At 48.5% G+C, this 16,804-nt stretch overlaps 1 protein-coding gene across 1 annotated transcript in view; it reads left to right on the forward strand.

Moving 5' to 3' along the window:
* The first annotated feature begins 1,873 nt into the window (after positions 1–1,873).
* The window catches only part of LOC311157145 (uncharacterized protein C1orf21), a 103,588-nt gene continuing 88,657 nt past the window's right edge, over positions 1,874–16,804 (forward strand). Inside the window, exon 1 of the mRNA XM_084211571.1 lies at positions 1,874–2,012. The gene's annotated coding sequence lies outside the window, so the exon portion shown is untranslated. The remainder of the gene's footprint in view (positions 2,013–16,804) is intronic.

The following is a 16,804-nucleotide window of genomic DNA, read 5'->3' on the forward strand; positions in this document are numbered from 1 at the left end:
TGCATAAGGAAATGGATTTTCATGTAAATAATTATTATGAATGTTAACTAGCTGCACACATCATCAGGAAAACATCAGGAAGGTTTGTTTGTGGAAGCTAAACAAAATATGTTTGCTTCCTGCTGTTCTTTTATGGGCATTTTTATTGGAAGCACAGTTTATAGAGGCATAGCAATCATACATGTTTCACTGTAAAAGCACCACGTTTCTTTGGAAACAGTATCAGGCTCTCTGCAGAAAAACAAAGTTGGCCAAACTTCACAGTTATCAACCTACAGTTGAAAATATTCCCTCTTCTGGAATGTCTTGATGTTGTTTATGTGCACCTTTCTGGTAGTGATTTCCAGTGCAGCGAAAAATAATTAATTGCTAGAAAGTTGAAGGTAGAAATTACTTCAAATGGGATCTTGCCAAGGATTTGGCAAACAAACTGTTATTTATTTCAACATTTTCGTCATGGTGAAGGAAAAATGTCCTTAGATGAAAACTTATCTGCCTGGTTTATTGGATGATACTAAAACTGTAAGTGATGAAAAGGATGTAGGCTTGCTGGAGTCTTTCTAGTTCACATGGTAGCACTTCCTGGCAGGAACAGTCTGAGACAGCTTTTATAACCTAATCTTCAAAGAGGCCTCACCTCCATCTCCAATTTTTCAGCTGTTTTCATGAAAAACTCTGCCTCTGTGAACAGAAAAACACAGGTTTCCAGTGAAAGTTTGGGTGCATGGTGCCATAGAGCTGATAGGCACTGCATTCCTTCGGAAAACAACTTCCATGCTAAGGAAGAGAAGCACTCTGCTGTTCTCCTACTGAGTGGGCCATGGACACCAAAGGCACAGGGGGCTGTGTTTGAGAGCCACATAAATATCCCAGAGGCAAGTGCCAAGAGGATGGTGCCAGACTCTTTTCGGTGGTGCTCAGTGACAGGACAAGGAGCAATGGACAAAAAGTAAAACACAAGTTTAACAACATGGAACCATGGAATATCCAGTGTTGGAAGGACCCACATGGTCATCCAGTGCAGCCCCTGGCCCTGCCCAGACACCCCAGCAATCCCACCCTGTGCATCCCTGGGAGTGTTGTCCAATCCCTCCCAGAGCTCTGGCAGCCTTGGGGCTGTGCCCATTCCCTGGGGAGCCTGGGCAGTGCCCAGCACCTTCTGAGGAAGAACCTTTCCCTGATTTCCAGCATAAATCTCCCTGGCACAGCTCCAGTCCTGTTCCCTGGGTCCTGTCCCTGGGCACAGAGAACAGAGATTGGAGATCACCCTCCACTTCCATGGGGAAGAACTTCTTTCCATGGAGGGTGGCAGAACCCTGCAACAGCTGCCCAGGGAAGGTGCGGAGCCTCCAACTCTGAAATATCCCAAACCCACCTGTGTCACCTGCTCCGGGTGACCCTCCCTTGGTGAGGGTTTGAACTGAACCATCTCCACAGGTCCCTCCTACCCCCACCAATTCCATGATTCTGTATTTGTGCATCGTGACCTCACCGGGCGCCTGCTTCCTCCCCGCTCAGAGCCCCTGCCCTGCGACACCGAGGATCAGTGTGCGGGACGAGCGGTGCGGTACCCCGGGGTCCGAGTGCGGAATGAGCGGTGCCGGTACCCCGGGATCTGTGTGCGGGATGAGCGGTGCGGTACCCCGGGATCTGTGTGCGGGATGAGCGGTGCGGTACCCCGGGATCTGTGTGCGGGATGAGCGGTGCAGGTACCCCAGGATCCAAGTGCGGGATGAGCAGTGCCGGTACCCCAGGATCCAAGTGCGGGATGAGCACTCGCGGTACTCCCGCAGCCCGCGGGGACCCGGCGGGCGGGCGGGCGGCTCCTCCCCGCGGTGACGGCCCCGCTCCGCCCCGCCCCGCCCCGCCCGCTCCCCGACAGGCCGCTCGGCTCGGCTCAGCTCGGCTCTGCTCCGCTCCCCGCCGCCGCCGCACACCGCCCGGGAGCCGCAGCCGCCCGCGCCCGCCGCCCGTTCCGGCGCGGGGGAGCCGCTCCGAGCGCGGCTGCCGAGGTGAGCGCCCGGGGCCGGGGCAGCGCGGGTCAGGGGCCGGGAGGAGCCCCCCCCATCCTCCGCGGGGCCGCTCCCCCGCTCCCCTTTCCATTCCCTTATTTCTCGTATCCCCCCCTCCCTCGCCGCCGCCTCCGGGCGATGTTTTATTCATGGCCCGGCGGGCTTTGTGCGGAGCGGGCTCGCCGGGAGCGCCGGACCCGCGGCCGCGGCGGGGAAATGGCTGCGGGTGGGCGGCTCGGAGCCCCCCTGGCGCTGTCGGGCCGGGGCCGTCGCCACCGGGGGGCTCGGCTGCGGCTCCACGGCCGGGGCGGGAGCGAGCCCTGCGAGCCGCTCTCCGGCGGGTTTTGTACGTATAGCTGTGTGTCGATATCTGTGCCTATTTACGTTCTTTTTCGATGCTCGGCAGCAACGTATTGCAACAGCGAGCGCTCGTGCGCCGGGCGGCACTTACACCATCGCCGAGTTAACTGTAGATGTCAGACTGTGCTTGCTCTGGGGTGATGTCAGATTGGTAATAACGCGCAGAAATGGGGATTCGGTGCGGGCAGAGCGTGATGGAGACGGCACGGACCCAGCTGGCGCGGACAGAGCCGGCGGAGCCGCTCCGCTCCCGGCGCAGGGCCTGCTGCGGGGGCAGTGCCCCGGCGCGGGCGGAGCGTGGGGGCACGGCGATAATTAGCAATTATTTGTGGGTAGCTGCGGACTCGGAGGAGTAGATATTTATGCCTGGAGCGGAGATACTTGGCTGGTTTTGCCTTACAACGGTATTCAGGCGTGTTATGGTTAGAGAGTCGGCTAATGCCTGTCTTGTCTGCCAGTTGTGCCATAAGGCAACCTCCTCGGCTATCGTCAGTCCAGGGGAGGAATTCTGTTGTGTGCTGTGGAAAGCTGGCTGTGATCAATAGGCAGTGTAATGTTAGCTCCTGATACCGCCTCTTGATTTCTCCCAAGCTGATCATGGACCAGTGAACTAAAGCTGAGAGATCCCTCACCTTATTCATTTCCCTCTTCGCCTGCCCTTCACTTTCCCTACACTCCGGTTGGTTGGATTTCGATGGAAAGATTCTCATTCTGGGCCTGTTCAAAGAAATCTGTGTGTTTTGATTTTGCTTGTCTAACTTGCTGTTTAATAATAGCTGTGAGGCTGAAGATCCCCGTGCCCAGGGGCTGGGGGTATTTGCCCTTCCGTACAAGTGAAGTTAACCAATACTGCTTGATGCTGTTTAACCTTGTATTATCTTAGGTGTCATATGATGAGGCAGCTTGATTTGTTTAAGGCTTTGTGATGATGCAATGCAATAATAATTATAAATCTTCTCATTGTCTGAAGAATCTTTAAATGCTACTCTGTCTTGGGAGGTACTTCATGTGTGTTTATTCCCAAGAGGCATGGGCATGGATGAGCAGATGATATTAATCACGTTCATTTTGGGGTGGGAGCAGTTTGGCACAGGTGCTTTAAGTTGTAATTTATGGGTGTGATGTCATCTGCTAGATAAGCTTTCATAGGATCTTGCTGTGTAAATTACAGCCTTTGTTTATATACGTGCAATTTCATGTTTTGGAAATCCACGCTGTGTAGTTTGCTCGCGAGCCTGCGCCCGAGCTGTGAGTGAGCTCCAGCAGATTGTGCTTCAGTTGCGCAGTGGAGCTCAGGGCTTGAGAACGTTTTGCTTTGCCTTGTGCTCCCAGCCCGCTCCAGGTGCGAATGTGCCCCGTGGCATCTGCGTGCTGCGATGTGTCTGGTGGTTGGCTGCAAAAGCAGTGGCCAGGTACTCGGTTTGTTTTCTTCTTTCTCCATGATCTGGTCTGTTCCGTTTCTCAGAAGAAGCGGGGTGCTGAAATGACTGATTTCAACTAATGTGTGCCAGAGAGAGCAGCTTGGTTATTTCGGGCTGCTGTGGTTTGTTATGCAATCAGATTAACAAAGGTTGAAATGATCATTCAGCTTTGGGTAAACACGATCTATAGAACAGCGTGGATTAGGGCAGCTGTTTACATCGGGCAGATCTGCACTTGGCGTGTTGCATATACTGGATGGAAATACAATGAGTGGACACAGTAATGTACTAAACAAATTTTCAGCAATCTCTTTGGGATTACGATGTACTTACTGTCGATTGTCAGTGCTCCAGGAGCTTCTGCAGCGCCTTAGGTGCTGCCTGCATGCATGGGCAAACTTACTTTTGGCTTCATTTAGTTGACAACCCAAGGCCTTGTGGAAAGTCTTTGTGCGCAGCCGCTGGTGCCTGGGGTGCTGTGCAGGCTCTGGGTTACTGCAGTCCAGCGGTTGGGTCAAGCAAGATGACCGATGCTCAACTGGAAGCTTCCTGAATTAAACAAAAAATACAATTCCAGCTGTGTTTGCTGGAGCTGGCAGCCCCTCAACCGGTCCATTATTAGTTGGCTGTTTCTTGTCTCTGTTGTGGAGGTGGCATTGCTGCAGGAGAGGTTCTCAGGGCTTGTCTCCCTGAATCTGCTCAGCGAGCAGGTGATGACGTGCGGGCAAAGCTCGGCACAGGCATCACCGCCGTGCTGGAGGTGGCAGGAGCTGAGAGGGAAAGGGCAGGCTGGGACGTGGGGAGGGGAGGGAGGTGTTGGTCAGCACTGACCTCTCCATAGGTGTGTGCTGGGACCCCCGTCTGCAGCTGCACTGGCATCTCTTCACTCCAGAATTACCTTCGGGGCAACTTCTGAAAATACAGCGTGTGATGGTATCAAATGTTTGGGGGAAATGAGGAGTAAGCAACTCCTGCAGTCAGTTTTCCAGAGGCCTTTGTGTTGGTGTGGAGCCTGAGCTTTCCAATCTTCCCCTCATTCAGGGAACGATAAGGGACCCTCGAGGGTGCTGCTTTTTCATCCTCTAGCAGGGGATGTACCAGGGCTACATTTTGAATACATGCCCAGAAATACTCTGGAAAGAGTTTATTATTATTGTTGTTGTTACTTATTTCCTTGCTGACTGTGTTTAATTCTATATAAGCAGGTATGTAATTGCAAAGGGGTTTCAAAGGCACTTGCAAATGTCTGTCACGGTGCTACTGTCTACTCTGTGTGCTGTATAACATTTGTGATAAATGTACACAAGCACATTTTGGGTATGCTGAATCTAAAGAGGTACTTCAGGGAATAGGTAACACTATTAAGGCTGTGTTGTAGGATGTTCAGAGGAGGCAGTGTGGAATGTGATATGCAGTCAGTCGTGTTAAGACTATTTCTTTTACTGGTACAAGTTTACTTCAGCTCTGATTTATTAACAGGTTACTCTCTTGTCATCTTCAATCTTGTGAATGAGGTAAGAGCAGTTATTCTCTGTCAGACTAGAAGTCTGTCTGGCTCGGTAGCTCTTCTGATGGGACCACTCCCAGGTGCACAGAAAAACTGGAACAGTGAAGTTGTCCTCCTGCTAAACCCTTGTAGCAGTCACCACTCTAGGAGACCTTTGGGCTGGCAGCTCCAGGGAGGAATTAAACTGTGTTTAATAGCTGCTGATGGATTGTCTTCTCTAAAAAAATCTCTTAATTAGTTTTGAAAAACTTCATGGCATTAGTGTTCACAACCTCCAGTGCTGGTGAACTTCTGGTATAATTGCCCGGTTTGAAAAGGATTTTATATTTTCATTTTACAGTTTGCCATTTGAAGTCCATGTAATTTTATCTTAATTCTAGAAGAATATATTTCTTTTTAGATTTTCACACAGACATTAACTGTATGTGGGGTTGCTAATTGATCTTACAAGGCGAGTGAAGATAACTGCTTTATATTTGCAGTGAGGTATAATCCCAGCCCTGTTTGCAGTCACATTTCATGCATAGGTACCATTATGGCTGTCATATTTAGGTGACTGCATGCCAAAAAATGTTCAAATACAAGAAGTGATTTCTGCAGCTGTGCATCCTTGACATAGATTGGGGTGAGTCTTGACTCAGAAATGCTCAGATGACAAAAGAGTTGCTGCAAGCCAAGGAGCAACTTCAGCAACATTGTTGGAAGATTTACCAAGGTAAATCTTAGCAAGGGATCTGGTGCAACATTTTAGGGCATGCGTAAGAATGCAGAGAACAGAATTTAAAAGTTGTAATAAAGAGCTTGAAGTTAAGTAATACAGATTCCACTAAGTGCTGCATGATGCAGATAAAGCAGTAACTCAGTCCCTGAACTGTTCTATAGGTTGGCTTCCACCACACCATGCTCTAACATTTCAAGAATAGATGGGTGGTAACAAAGTTGTGGTTTAAATTCTGTTTTTTCTTTGTGAGGCAGCGAAGCAGGCTTCTTTGGCTGTGAATTGACCTGCAGTATTTGTTTTTGTGCTGGTGGTTCAGGAGTCTGTCTGGGTTACAGGAGCCCTCTGGGTCACAAACTTCGGATGCTGGTGGCAAAGTTGTGTTTGGTTTATTAAAATAAGCTCTTCAAAGGTTGGTAATTTATTCAGAATCATAGAAAGAGTATCCTGAGCTGGAAGGGACCTGTCAGGATCACGGAGTCCAACCCTGTCCCGGCACAGATACCCCTCTAGTCCCACTCTGTGCATCCCTGGGAGCATTGTTCAAACACTCCTGGAGCTCTGGCAGCCTTGGGGCTGTGCCTCCTCTCTGGGAAGCCTGGGCAGTGCCCTTATTGTGGTGGCTTCTGAAATCCTGTTGATAAAAAAGGGTAGAATTTTCATGTTTCTAAAGCAAATAGAAATTCTTGATCTTGTAATTTCTACTACTTTTCTACCCTTAAGCCTGTAAACTTATGATTAAAGTGGGTGGAATTTCAGCCTGATGGTTTACGGGTGGGATAATAGTAGAGACTGACCAGACAAAGGTTTTGTTTTAAAAATAGAGTGGCTTACATAATGATGCTATACAAAACAACAGTATATGGATATGGATAAGATCTCTGGAGCAGTGTTAATCTAACAGCATCCCTTGCCTGCATGTCTGCTGTTGCTTGCTTCAAAGGAAGGTAATTCTGGAGTGAAGAGATGCCAGTGCCAAGTGATTTAACTGCAGTATTGATCCAGTCCTGAGCAGATTTTACACAGGCCTCTGGGTTAGAAGTTTGGAGAAAGAGGTTTTTAAACCATTGTGAGCTCCTCATTTGTTACCTGAATGAGAGAAAATGATTCTTCCTCTTATTTTGTGGAGCCCTGTCTGTCTCTTGGTGTTTTGAGTTGTTTACAGAGATTCATGTCTTAATGTGTAGCATGTGCTTAGGAAATCTGAGGCCCCATTTTGAAGAATAAAAAAATGAAACCAGCGAACATGTCTGAAATCCTCAGGATGGGCTTAGAGACCTTCCTCTTGCTATTAAAGTGGCCTCAGGTTCTTCTCCTTCTGTCTCTGTATCTCTAAGAGAAAAGCACAGGCTTTATCTGTCAAGTTTGGAAAAAGATAAAGAGCAAGTTCACTTGAAATATATATTTAATAGGGAAAATTTCCCAGGATCTATATATACAGGTGGGCATTTTCCCAAAAGTGTGTTAGGTGTTGAGGCCATAAAAATGTTGCTGCTAACCAAAATTCTAGCCCTGAATGTATCTATAAATACTACCATAGCCTCACCCCTTTGACTCTGTGAAATTATATATAGCTGGAATAATTTCATACATCAGGACATAAAAGGACCTTGGTGAACTTGTGCTTTTATAATAAACACGGAAAAGTTTATCTAGGTTGTCCAGTTTATTCACACAAAGACAGCTCTTTTCTTGGGGAGGGGGGTGCTTACTTCTTAGACTTTCCTCCTTAGGATTTTTATCTCATCCTGTCCCAAGATTCTATTAATAAAAGCAAAACAACGTTAATGTTTATGCACTTAGAGCTCTGCCTTTTGGAGTCATGGCTAATTAGATTTGTGGAGCCTGTGCAATTTTGGATATTGGGCAGGGAGGCTGTTTTTGCAGGAAGACACAGAGGAAGGAACACGTTGCTCGTATTCCCTTTCTTACAGCGGCAGCAGCATTTTCCATGCCCTGTGCACGTTCATGATGTTGGTGTGCTGTTCCTGGGGAAGCAGGCTTCTTGAAGTTCTTGAAGTTCACCTCTGTTTGAAGAATTCCTTTTAAATTGCTATTCAGTAAAGCTCAGAGTAGCAGACATTTGCACTTCTCCAGTGGAAAACAGTCTGAGGGAAGAATCGGCTGGTAAACCAAAACAAATGCTGTCTTTCTAAGGGCTGGTAATGGGCTGTAAGCCCATTTCTGCTTCAACTTTGAGGGATGACTAAGATGTTTCTCTGTTCTGGCAATATCCACTTTGGATCCTGCTGCTTCATTTCATCTACAGGCCTGCTCACCCCAGCTGCATATTGAAGGGAGCACGGCTGACATGCAGTAAATGCACAGGCAGGCTGACTGCAGTAAATGCACTGACAGTGTGCGGGAGCTGCTCTTTTGTTAGCGGTGGCTGTGCCCGGCTCCAGGGCGTTCTCTGAATTTCAGCCTGTGGTTTGGGCTGCTCAGCGTGGCCAGCCATGTGATGCTGAAGGACAGGCTGCTGCTCCTCTCCTCCCAGTGCAGCCTATGTGCGTGCAGTAGTTGTGGTCTGGTGGATGCCCAGGGGCTCAGCTTTCCCTTCCGAGCCTTTATTTTTGCAGGAATCTGAAATAGCAGAGCTGAAGCTGCTGAATAAGCCAGACTGTGAATCCAGGGGAGCACATCTGGCTCTCCCCTTCATCTGCCACAGAAATGTGGAGAGGAGAAACTCCTGCGTGTACTTCAGGGAATTGTTTTATTAGTGGGTGAAAGGAAAGCCAGCCAGGGTTTTCTAATCCCATCTCTATTCTTTTTACCACTCAAAGCTCTAATGGGTATAATTGTTTTTCCTCATGATTTATGTTTTTAAATTATCCCCTAGTTTTCAGGTGTGGGAGTCTATCAGCCAGGGCTGTTGAAATTAAAATCAAAACCTCGTGATGAACAAGCTCCTGAGATGATCTCTGTTTAATAGTAAGAGGGAGCTGTATTGTTTCTGCTTTGGTCATGTTGGATAAGGTGTATCTTTGAGATTAAAAAGTCCTGATGCTCATGGGAGGAGGGGAATGCTTCCTTCTTTTGTCTCCAGCATTGCAGCAGAGATGCTAATTAAGTACCAAACAAATTGGATTTGGGCAAGTTCGCCTTTGCTATGGCAGTAAAAATGTTTTGTTTGGGAGAGCTGCACAAATTACACCCGCAGGCATTCACACAGAGATAAACCAGCCCCTGGCTGCCCCAAATCTTCCTGCTTCAGTCGGCAGAAACATGCCAGAGGAGCTTTGGGGATGGCAAGAGTCAGTGAGCATGTTCTGGAGCAGATTGCATAGGGGCACAGCCCTGAGCAAAGACGTCACAGCGAGGAGTGACTGTGATGCCAGCACAGAGCCTCTGTCAGCGGGACAGGCAGCTCCAAATGTGGGGCTGCTCTGCTGCTCTTCCCCAACAACAGGGCCCTGAGCTTGGTTCTCCTGGAACTACCATTCTGAGCTGTTTTCTGAAATATCAGCCCTTAAAACATGGAGTAAAAGACCTCAGGCTTAGTAAGAACGTTTAGGAGAATAAGAAACGCTCAGCCTCGTGAAGCTGCATTTAGTTGTACATTTATTTGGGGATTTTTTACAAGCATAATGGAAAATTATGCACTCGACTCTTCTCAGAGTTGCCGTGGGATTCAGGGGACCTAATTTCCCTAAGACTATGGAAATCCCAGGCTTTGCCATGTAATTTTTGTTTGCCTTTACACTTCTGTGCTAGTCTCTGAGCCTTCTTTCATCCGCAGCAAACGCTTGGGTGCTGCAACAGAAATAGTTTGGAAGCCAATGATTTGAGAGAAAAAGGGCTGGAGCTTCTTAGATGTCTGGGGACTGGATGAAGTAGGATTAATCTGGCATTAAGGCAGAAATTTGTGAGAGAAGCGTGGTCAAGTGACTGGCTGGAGGGAGGGGGGTTTGATGAAGTCAAAGTCAATTCTTCAGCCAAAGGGGGGGATCAGGCTGATACATTTCTGACAGGGTGTTTTGCCTGGCCTTTCCCACAGCCTCTTGGTAGCTGTCAGATACTTTCTCTGCAATTGTTTGGCATTCTGAGAGATCGGGTCTTAAAAAAAGACTCTCAGAGTGAGCAGCTTTCCAGAAGGTCATTGGAAATTTAATGCTACAGTGTAATGAGGTTTGTGAGTTACCTGTAACGCAAATAACAGTGCTGACGAGTTGCTTTTCAATTATTAATTCTTGTACAGTAAGCTGTGGCCATTAAGATGGGTTGTCTATGCAAAGTGGTTCCATAAAATGCAAATTATTAGCTTCTATGTGGGTCAGAAAACATTGCATACTTGGTGTAACTTGTAGTTAAATAGACTCCTTTGCTAAGCAAATAATTTAAGCACTGGTTACTCTCAGCATCGTCAAAAACATACATGAGTTCTTGCTGAGTGTAAATAAAAGGGTTTCAGCTTTGAATGATGACTGCAGGATTTGGCTTAAAAGCTATTTTTGGGCCACGGGCGCAGCCCAAAGCCGGGCGACGAATGTGGCTCTGCTCCTGGAATGGCGTCAGGATGGAGGATGACTAAGTCACCCCTGCAACTTCCTGCTTGCTCCAGAAAGGTGGTGATTTATTGCAGCTCTGTGTCAGCAGTAAATCGCTGTCCACCCGCGCTGATTCAGCCGCCCAACTTAGCTGGGAGTTAGGGCTGTGCCCCGGCTCCCTCCCGGTCCTTCCCACCCCGGGGTGGGGACGGGGCCATCGCCCTTCCTGCCCCATATCCCTCAGGGCCAGCCAGGCCCTCACTCCCGTCCTCCTGCAGATGTGGGGTTGGGATGGCGTTCCTGCCCGCTCAGGGACGACTGGCCCGGCAAAGCCTCGGGGCTTTGGCCTTCTGAAGGTGCTGAGGTTGAAGCAATAGCGAATGTGGCTCTCTCCCAGCTCATTCCCACCCTCTAGCTGCTGTGCTCTGGACAGGGCCATCGTCCTTCCCGCCCCGTGTCCCTCAGCGCCAGCCAGGCCCTGACTCCGGTGCAGACGTGGGATTGGGATGGCGTTCCTGCCCATTCAGGGAAGATTGGCTGGGCAAAGCCTCAGGGTTTGGGCTTCTGAAGGTCCTGAGGTTGAAGCAATAGCAAATGTGGCTCCCTCCTGGTCCTTCCCACCCAGCAGCTGCCAGGGTGGGAACAGGGCCATCAACCTCCCTGCCCCGTGTTGGAGTGCCAGCCAGGCCCTGACTCCCGTCCTGGTGCAGACGTGGGATTGGGATTCCTGCCCACTCAGGGAAGATAGGCTGGGCAAAGCCTTGGTGCTTTGGGCTTCTGAAGGTGCTGAGGTTGAAGCAATAGCGAATGTGGCTCTCTCCCAGCTCATTCCCACCCTCTAGCTGCTGTGCTCTGGACAGGGCCATCGTCCTTCCCGCCCCGTGTCCCTCAGCGCCAGCCAGGCCCTGACTCCCGTCCTCCTGCAGATGTGGGATTGGGATGGTGTTCCTGCCCAGTCAGGGAAGATTGGCCGGGCAAAGCCTTGGGGCTTTGGGCTTCTGAAGGTGCTGAGGTTGAAGCAATAGCAAATGTGGCTCCCTCCCGGTCCTTCCCACCCAGCAGCTGCCAGGGTGGGGGACAGGGCCATTGCCCTTCCTGCCCCTTGTCGGCGCCCAGCCAGGCCCTGAACGCTGTCCTGGTGCAGATGTGGGGTTGGGATGGTGTTGTTGCTGTGGGACTGGGATGGCGTTCCTGCCCAGTCAGGGAAGATTGGCCGGGCAAAGCCTTGGGGCTTTGGGCTTCTGAAGGTGCTGATGTTGAAGCAATAGCAAATGTGGCAGAATCAGCACATCACGATGTTGCTGCTTGGGGAAGAATTGGTCCAAACCCTTCCAGGCCCTGCCCTGGCTTTCCTTTGTAGGCAGAACAGGTTGGGCAGCAGCACAGGGCTAGGGAGGCTATACAAAACAAGGGGGAGTTCACTGAAGGTGTTCATTAGGTGTACCGTGTTGAGGGCTCCTGTTTTTCTGGGGTTTACAGTGCCTCCAGTGCATGAGGACAGATTTCTTTGCTCCTGTGGTGATGAGTAAGGCAAGTAGTTGTTTTACTGCTGCCTTTTCCCTCCTGCTGCCCTCTTAAAGAAAGCCCAAGGTGCAAACCTCCCCCCACCTAAAGACCTGGTTTTGAAATGAAACACTTCGTTTCAGGTACAGGAATGATCTGGCTGTGATGGAGACTGATGGCAATACCTCCTCTCTTCTCTTCCACCCTGCTCTCCCAAGAGCTGCTGCTCTCCTGGGAAAGCACACGAAGAACCCAGTTGCTCGCTCTTGTCGTCACAGCCCTTATCTCTTTAGTGGAGTGTAAATAACCAGGATAATTGTTGTGTTCCTGTATGTTTTATGCCCTAAGCCAAATGCAGAAGAAGCAACTCTTTTCTGGGGCGTTTTTTCATCATCCTGTGCTTTGAAAAGGCACAAACAGGCTGTTGTTGGCCACAATCAGCATCAGCTGCTTCCCGAGGTGTCTCTGGCCAAGCAGGAGGCAAGTTTTGATGCAGTCCTGGGCAGAGGCAGAGGTGGGAGGGAAGATCCCAGGTGAATTAACCATGCCGTAAGGATATTATCCCCCAAAATCTGTGAGCATTCCAAGTGTGTGGGGTCAGCTCTGCTTTTGATCTTGGTTGTGACTGAATATCCTCAGGAATAAAACTGCAAGTAAGAGTGGAGGCAGCTCTGAAGACTTCTGGATTTCTGTTTCATGGTTGCGACCTGGTGGATGGTGCTGTCTGGTTTGCTGGTGGATTCTTTGAATTGGTAAATTGGTGACGTCTCTGCTTTCTTAAGTGTTCAATTTCCCATTCTTCTTTTCCTTGTCTATAATTTTCCATTCCTTACCTGCTACCATTTCCCCTAACGTGTCATGAACATGCCTGAATTTTTGTGTTGAAATGGTTTTATTGCTTTCAAAATACCAAGTGTGACTGGGTGTAAAAATGAAAGTAGCATGTGAGCTTCAGCCTGCTGCTTCAGTGCCAGTGAAATCAAGCTCTGTGAGCTAGCATCCATATCCATAAGGTTTTTTCCAAGTGCAGACTGAGCTGTGGTGCTGACTGTGGGAATGCTGACCAATGCTGAGGGAGAAGAACCCCAGCACTGGAGGAGTGCACGGACCTTTCTGTATCATCAGACTGCAGGACTGGTTTTGGGCCTTGATTTAAATGGCAAAGGAGTGATGGAAAGCAGAATATGGGAATGACTTTGGCCCTTAAGGCAGAGTATGCCTGTTGGTGGTAGAGGTTGGAAGCTGTCTCCAGTCTCCTGTTCCTCATCCTTACCTGGTCATTAGCCACCAGGTTGAGTAGGTTGAAGGATTCGAGGTGCTCTAGGACTAAATTGAAAACTGATGGAAATTACAGTGGGCTGAGGGGCAGTGCCTTAGACCTTCAGTTGTTTGTGACTACCTGGAAATGTACGAGTGCTGTGTGCTGCATCTGTCTTTGGCAGTTCCCCTGGTTTCTCTCCTGTTTGCTGCTTTGTTTTAGGGAATACTAAGGGGAAAAGAGAACAAGGATGCGCTGGTAAAACAGCTTTACAGGCTGTGATAAGGAGGAGAAAATGTATGTGCTTCCAGATATTGCTGGAATAGGAGAAAAATGATGTGGGGTAGGGAATGGTGCACTGGGATGGGAGTTGGGAGACCTCAGCTCTTTTTCCCAGGGGGCTGTGGAGCTGCTGTGATGAGAGTTGCCCAGCCAGGCTCTCTGCAGCCACCACAGTGTCTTTGTGGTAAGGCTCTGAGCTTGTTCTGCGCTTTGCTGTCACAAAAATAAAAACTGGTTCTTTTTCTCGCTTTTGAAGTGATTCTGTTTGGTTTTGTTTTTTTTTTTTTTGATCCAGAGTGAAATCTGGATTATTTTTCAAAATCCTTTGATCAACTTGAACCTCAGTATCTTAATTCTGTTCTCATAATAGATTTGCTTGTCAAATACTATTTTTAAGGTCAGAATTATGACAGAGAGTATTTCCTCTTGCTGTCTTTGACAAGTACTAATGCTCAGAGTGCAGTCCTGGGGCCGGGGTGTGCATCCGTATTTCCTGATGTTTTTTGAAGCTTCACCTGCCTCTGCAGGGCAAAGGCAGTGCTGATGGACTGCAGGGTTGCATTGCTAATCACTGTAAACAGCAATTCTGACTCACTGGTCATGGAAGACAGAAGTACAGTCATGTATTGTGGCTATGTTAATTTGTTTACAAATAGGAAAATTTGTATAGGTGAGGTTTAGCACATGTCTTTCTGGTTGCCCTCTTTAGAAGGTGTATGGCTCCTCTGCACATCTGGTGTTTGGTTGTCCCCCAACTTCACCTCCCACCACCCTTCTGCAGTCCCTACCTACCTCATACAGACTGGAGTCTTTATACCTTGGGCTTAGCATGCATTAAAAATTAACTTCTGGGAAGAAGTTCAGAGTAATGGTTGGCCACCATGATGCCCAGCAAGGGAGATTTCACAGATGTTCATAGCATGGCCTGGGTTGGAAGGCACCTTGAAGATTATATCATTCCAACCCCTGGAATGGCAGGGACGCCTTCCACTAGACCAGGTTGCTTCAAGCCTCATCCAGCTTGGCCTTGGGTATTTCATTTTGGCTGACTCTTCATTTTAGGGTAAAGGCAGAGCCTGGGCATGTTGTGTTTGGGTTGTCACCATCCAGAGCTGGTGTCAGTAACCAGAAAAATGACATGGAAAGTGGGAGTATAATGTTCATAAATGTAATTAACAAGGTGGTGGCAAGGTGGAGTGCTGAGATGGAAAGTGAAGAGCTGAACAGCTGATGGCATGAGGCTGGAAACGTGAGCAGGAGAAACTGAGGCACGGCCTAGCAAAACCAGAAGGAGGCACTTGGTGTTGGAAAGGACATTGTGTAAGGGCACACGTGTGCTTTGCATTGCTGTCCCAAGGTGTGTGGTCAGGGGCAGAAATGATCAAATGCTTCTTTCTCCCATCCTTCATATGCTGTGTGTTATGAATGAAAACTTGGAGTGAGTGCTCAGGGCCAGAGCTGATTTCTGTAGGCTGCCATGGCTTTGTGTTGCATTTCTTCATTGTGCACCCTTCTCTTCTAATGGGTGACGTAGAGTTGGGCTGGATCCAGACGGAAAATTTGTCACTGGAATTGTGCTGAACAGCACCACTAGGTATGGGAAAGGCAGAAGAGGAAAGATTCAGTCAGGGTTTTTCTTCAATTTGAAAAACTAAAGATCAGCCAAAAAGCTTGTAAATATTCCAGTTTTGAACTGCAGTGATTCTGCTTAATGTGCTTTACTGATCTTCCTGTCATCCCTTCCATAGGGAAATGTTAATATTCCACTTAGGAGCACTATTTCTTTTGATCTCTGGCTGCACCCCTTGTTTGTTCCCTAAACCTTCTCTCTTTCTACCACAAACCACTTAGATAACTGGTGTTACAGCAAAATAATCACCACTTATGTTAGCTCCCTGATTCTCAGTGGTGCTGCTTTGTATTCTGGGATTTGATTGCGAGACAGACAAGTAGATAAGCAAGTAAAAGGCAAAGCACAGCAACAAGAAGCAAAAGGAGCTGTATTTGATTAAAATCCATTTTACTGTGATACCTTAACTGTAGCTAATCAAGTGTCTGTTTTGGGGGGAGAAGTGAGGGTGTAGGTGAAATTTAATGGGTGAGCCTTCACTTGTTGAACTTGGGATGGGGTTGATGGAAGAAACCAGTCTCATTGTGGGCACACTGTTGGGAAAGAGGGAGCACTAGCTGGCTGTGGGAATACAGAGATTTGTGATTGCAGTAGCTTTGCCTGGTTAAAGGCCCTGCTCTGTTGATGGAGGCTCGTTGGTATTTCTGTTTCATGTCCCCACCCGTGCTGTGTGGTGTGTTGCAGTGACCTGCAAAAGCCAGAGCAGCACCAATTCTCGTGCAGTTTCATGTTGCCACTTGTGCTGGCACACGGGATGTTTGACAGGAGAGGTCCTGGCAGGACACCAAGGAGCAAGAGCTGGCTTGTCAGCAGAAGTAATGCAGGGAAGGCACAGAGCTGGTGCAGCAGGGCCTCGTCTCCAGGACAGAGAGCTCCAGTGCTGGTTTTGGGCAGGGAACCTCATGTGTGTGCTGTCTGTGAAGTCTTAGGCAACATAAAGTTGTTCCATGGGGGTCTTCTTTATTGGCTTAAAACTTTAAGGTGTTTCTAAAAAGTGCTTAAGAAATTCCTTGGTTAATTTTGCTTCCAAGTCAAAAAGCTGTTCTTACGGAGTTTCCTCTCTCCAGCACTGGCACCATTTCCCATTTCCTCTTCTTAAATTTCCCCTCACCACATTACCAGTTGTATTCTGCTGGGACTAGGAGACCCCAGATGAGACCAGGTGTTGTTCTGGGAAGTGCAGTCATGCCTTTCAACAAGGAGTTTTGTTTTCCAAAGCTCACAAGATGGGGAAGAGTGAAGGAACGAGGAAATGGACAGGAGAGCCCAACAGCTGTGATGGTCAGTCCATGCTGACTTGCTGCTTTGCACTTCCTACAACTTTAGTTACTCTTTGAGGAGAGAAGAGTTGCCCCTGTACTTGAGTTGTGGTAGGAGGGAGTGTTACTACCTGATGGTTTCTGTATTCCTACACCATTTCCCATGTATCTGCTTTTGGTTTCCCTTGGGTACAGGATGAAATGGACTTCACAGACTGGATGTAGTTGTTGGGAATAACTGTACTGTCAACTCACCTTTAAAGTCTTGGGTGAGCTTATGGGGTCTGTGTAGGATGGCTGGGAGGATTGGGGGATTCCACTGAAGGCTTCCTAAAAAAAGGAATTGTTTCTTTCTTTGTTTCTCTAC

Source organism: Fringilla coelebs, assembly GCF_963513975.1.
Source record: "Fringilla coelebs genome assembly, chromosome: 9".
In the NCBI taxonomy this organism is placed as follows: Eukaryota; Metazoa; Chordata; class Aves; order Passeriformes; family Fringillidae; genus Fringilla; species Fringilla coelebs.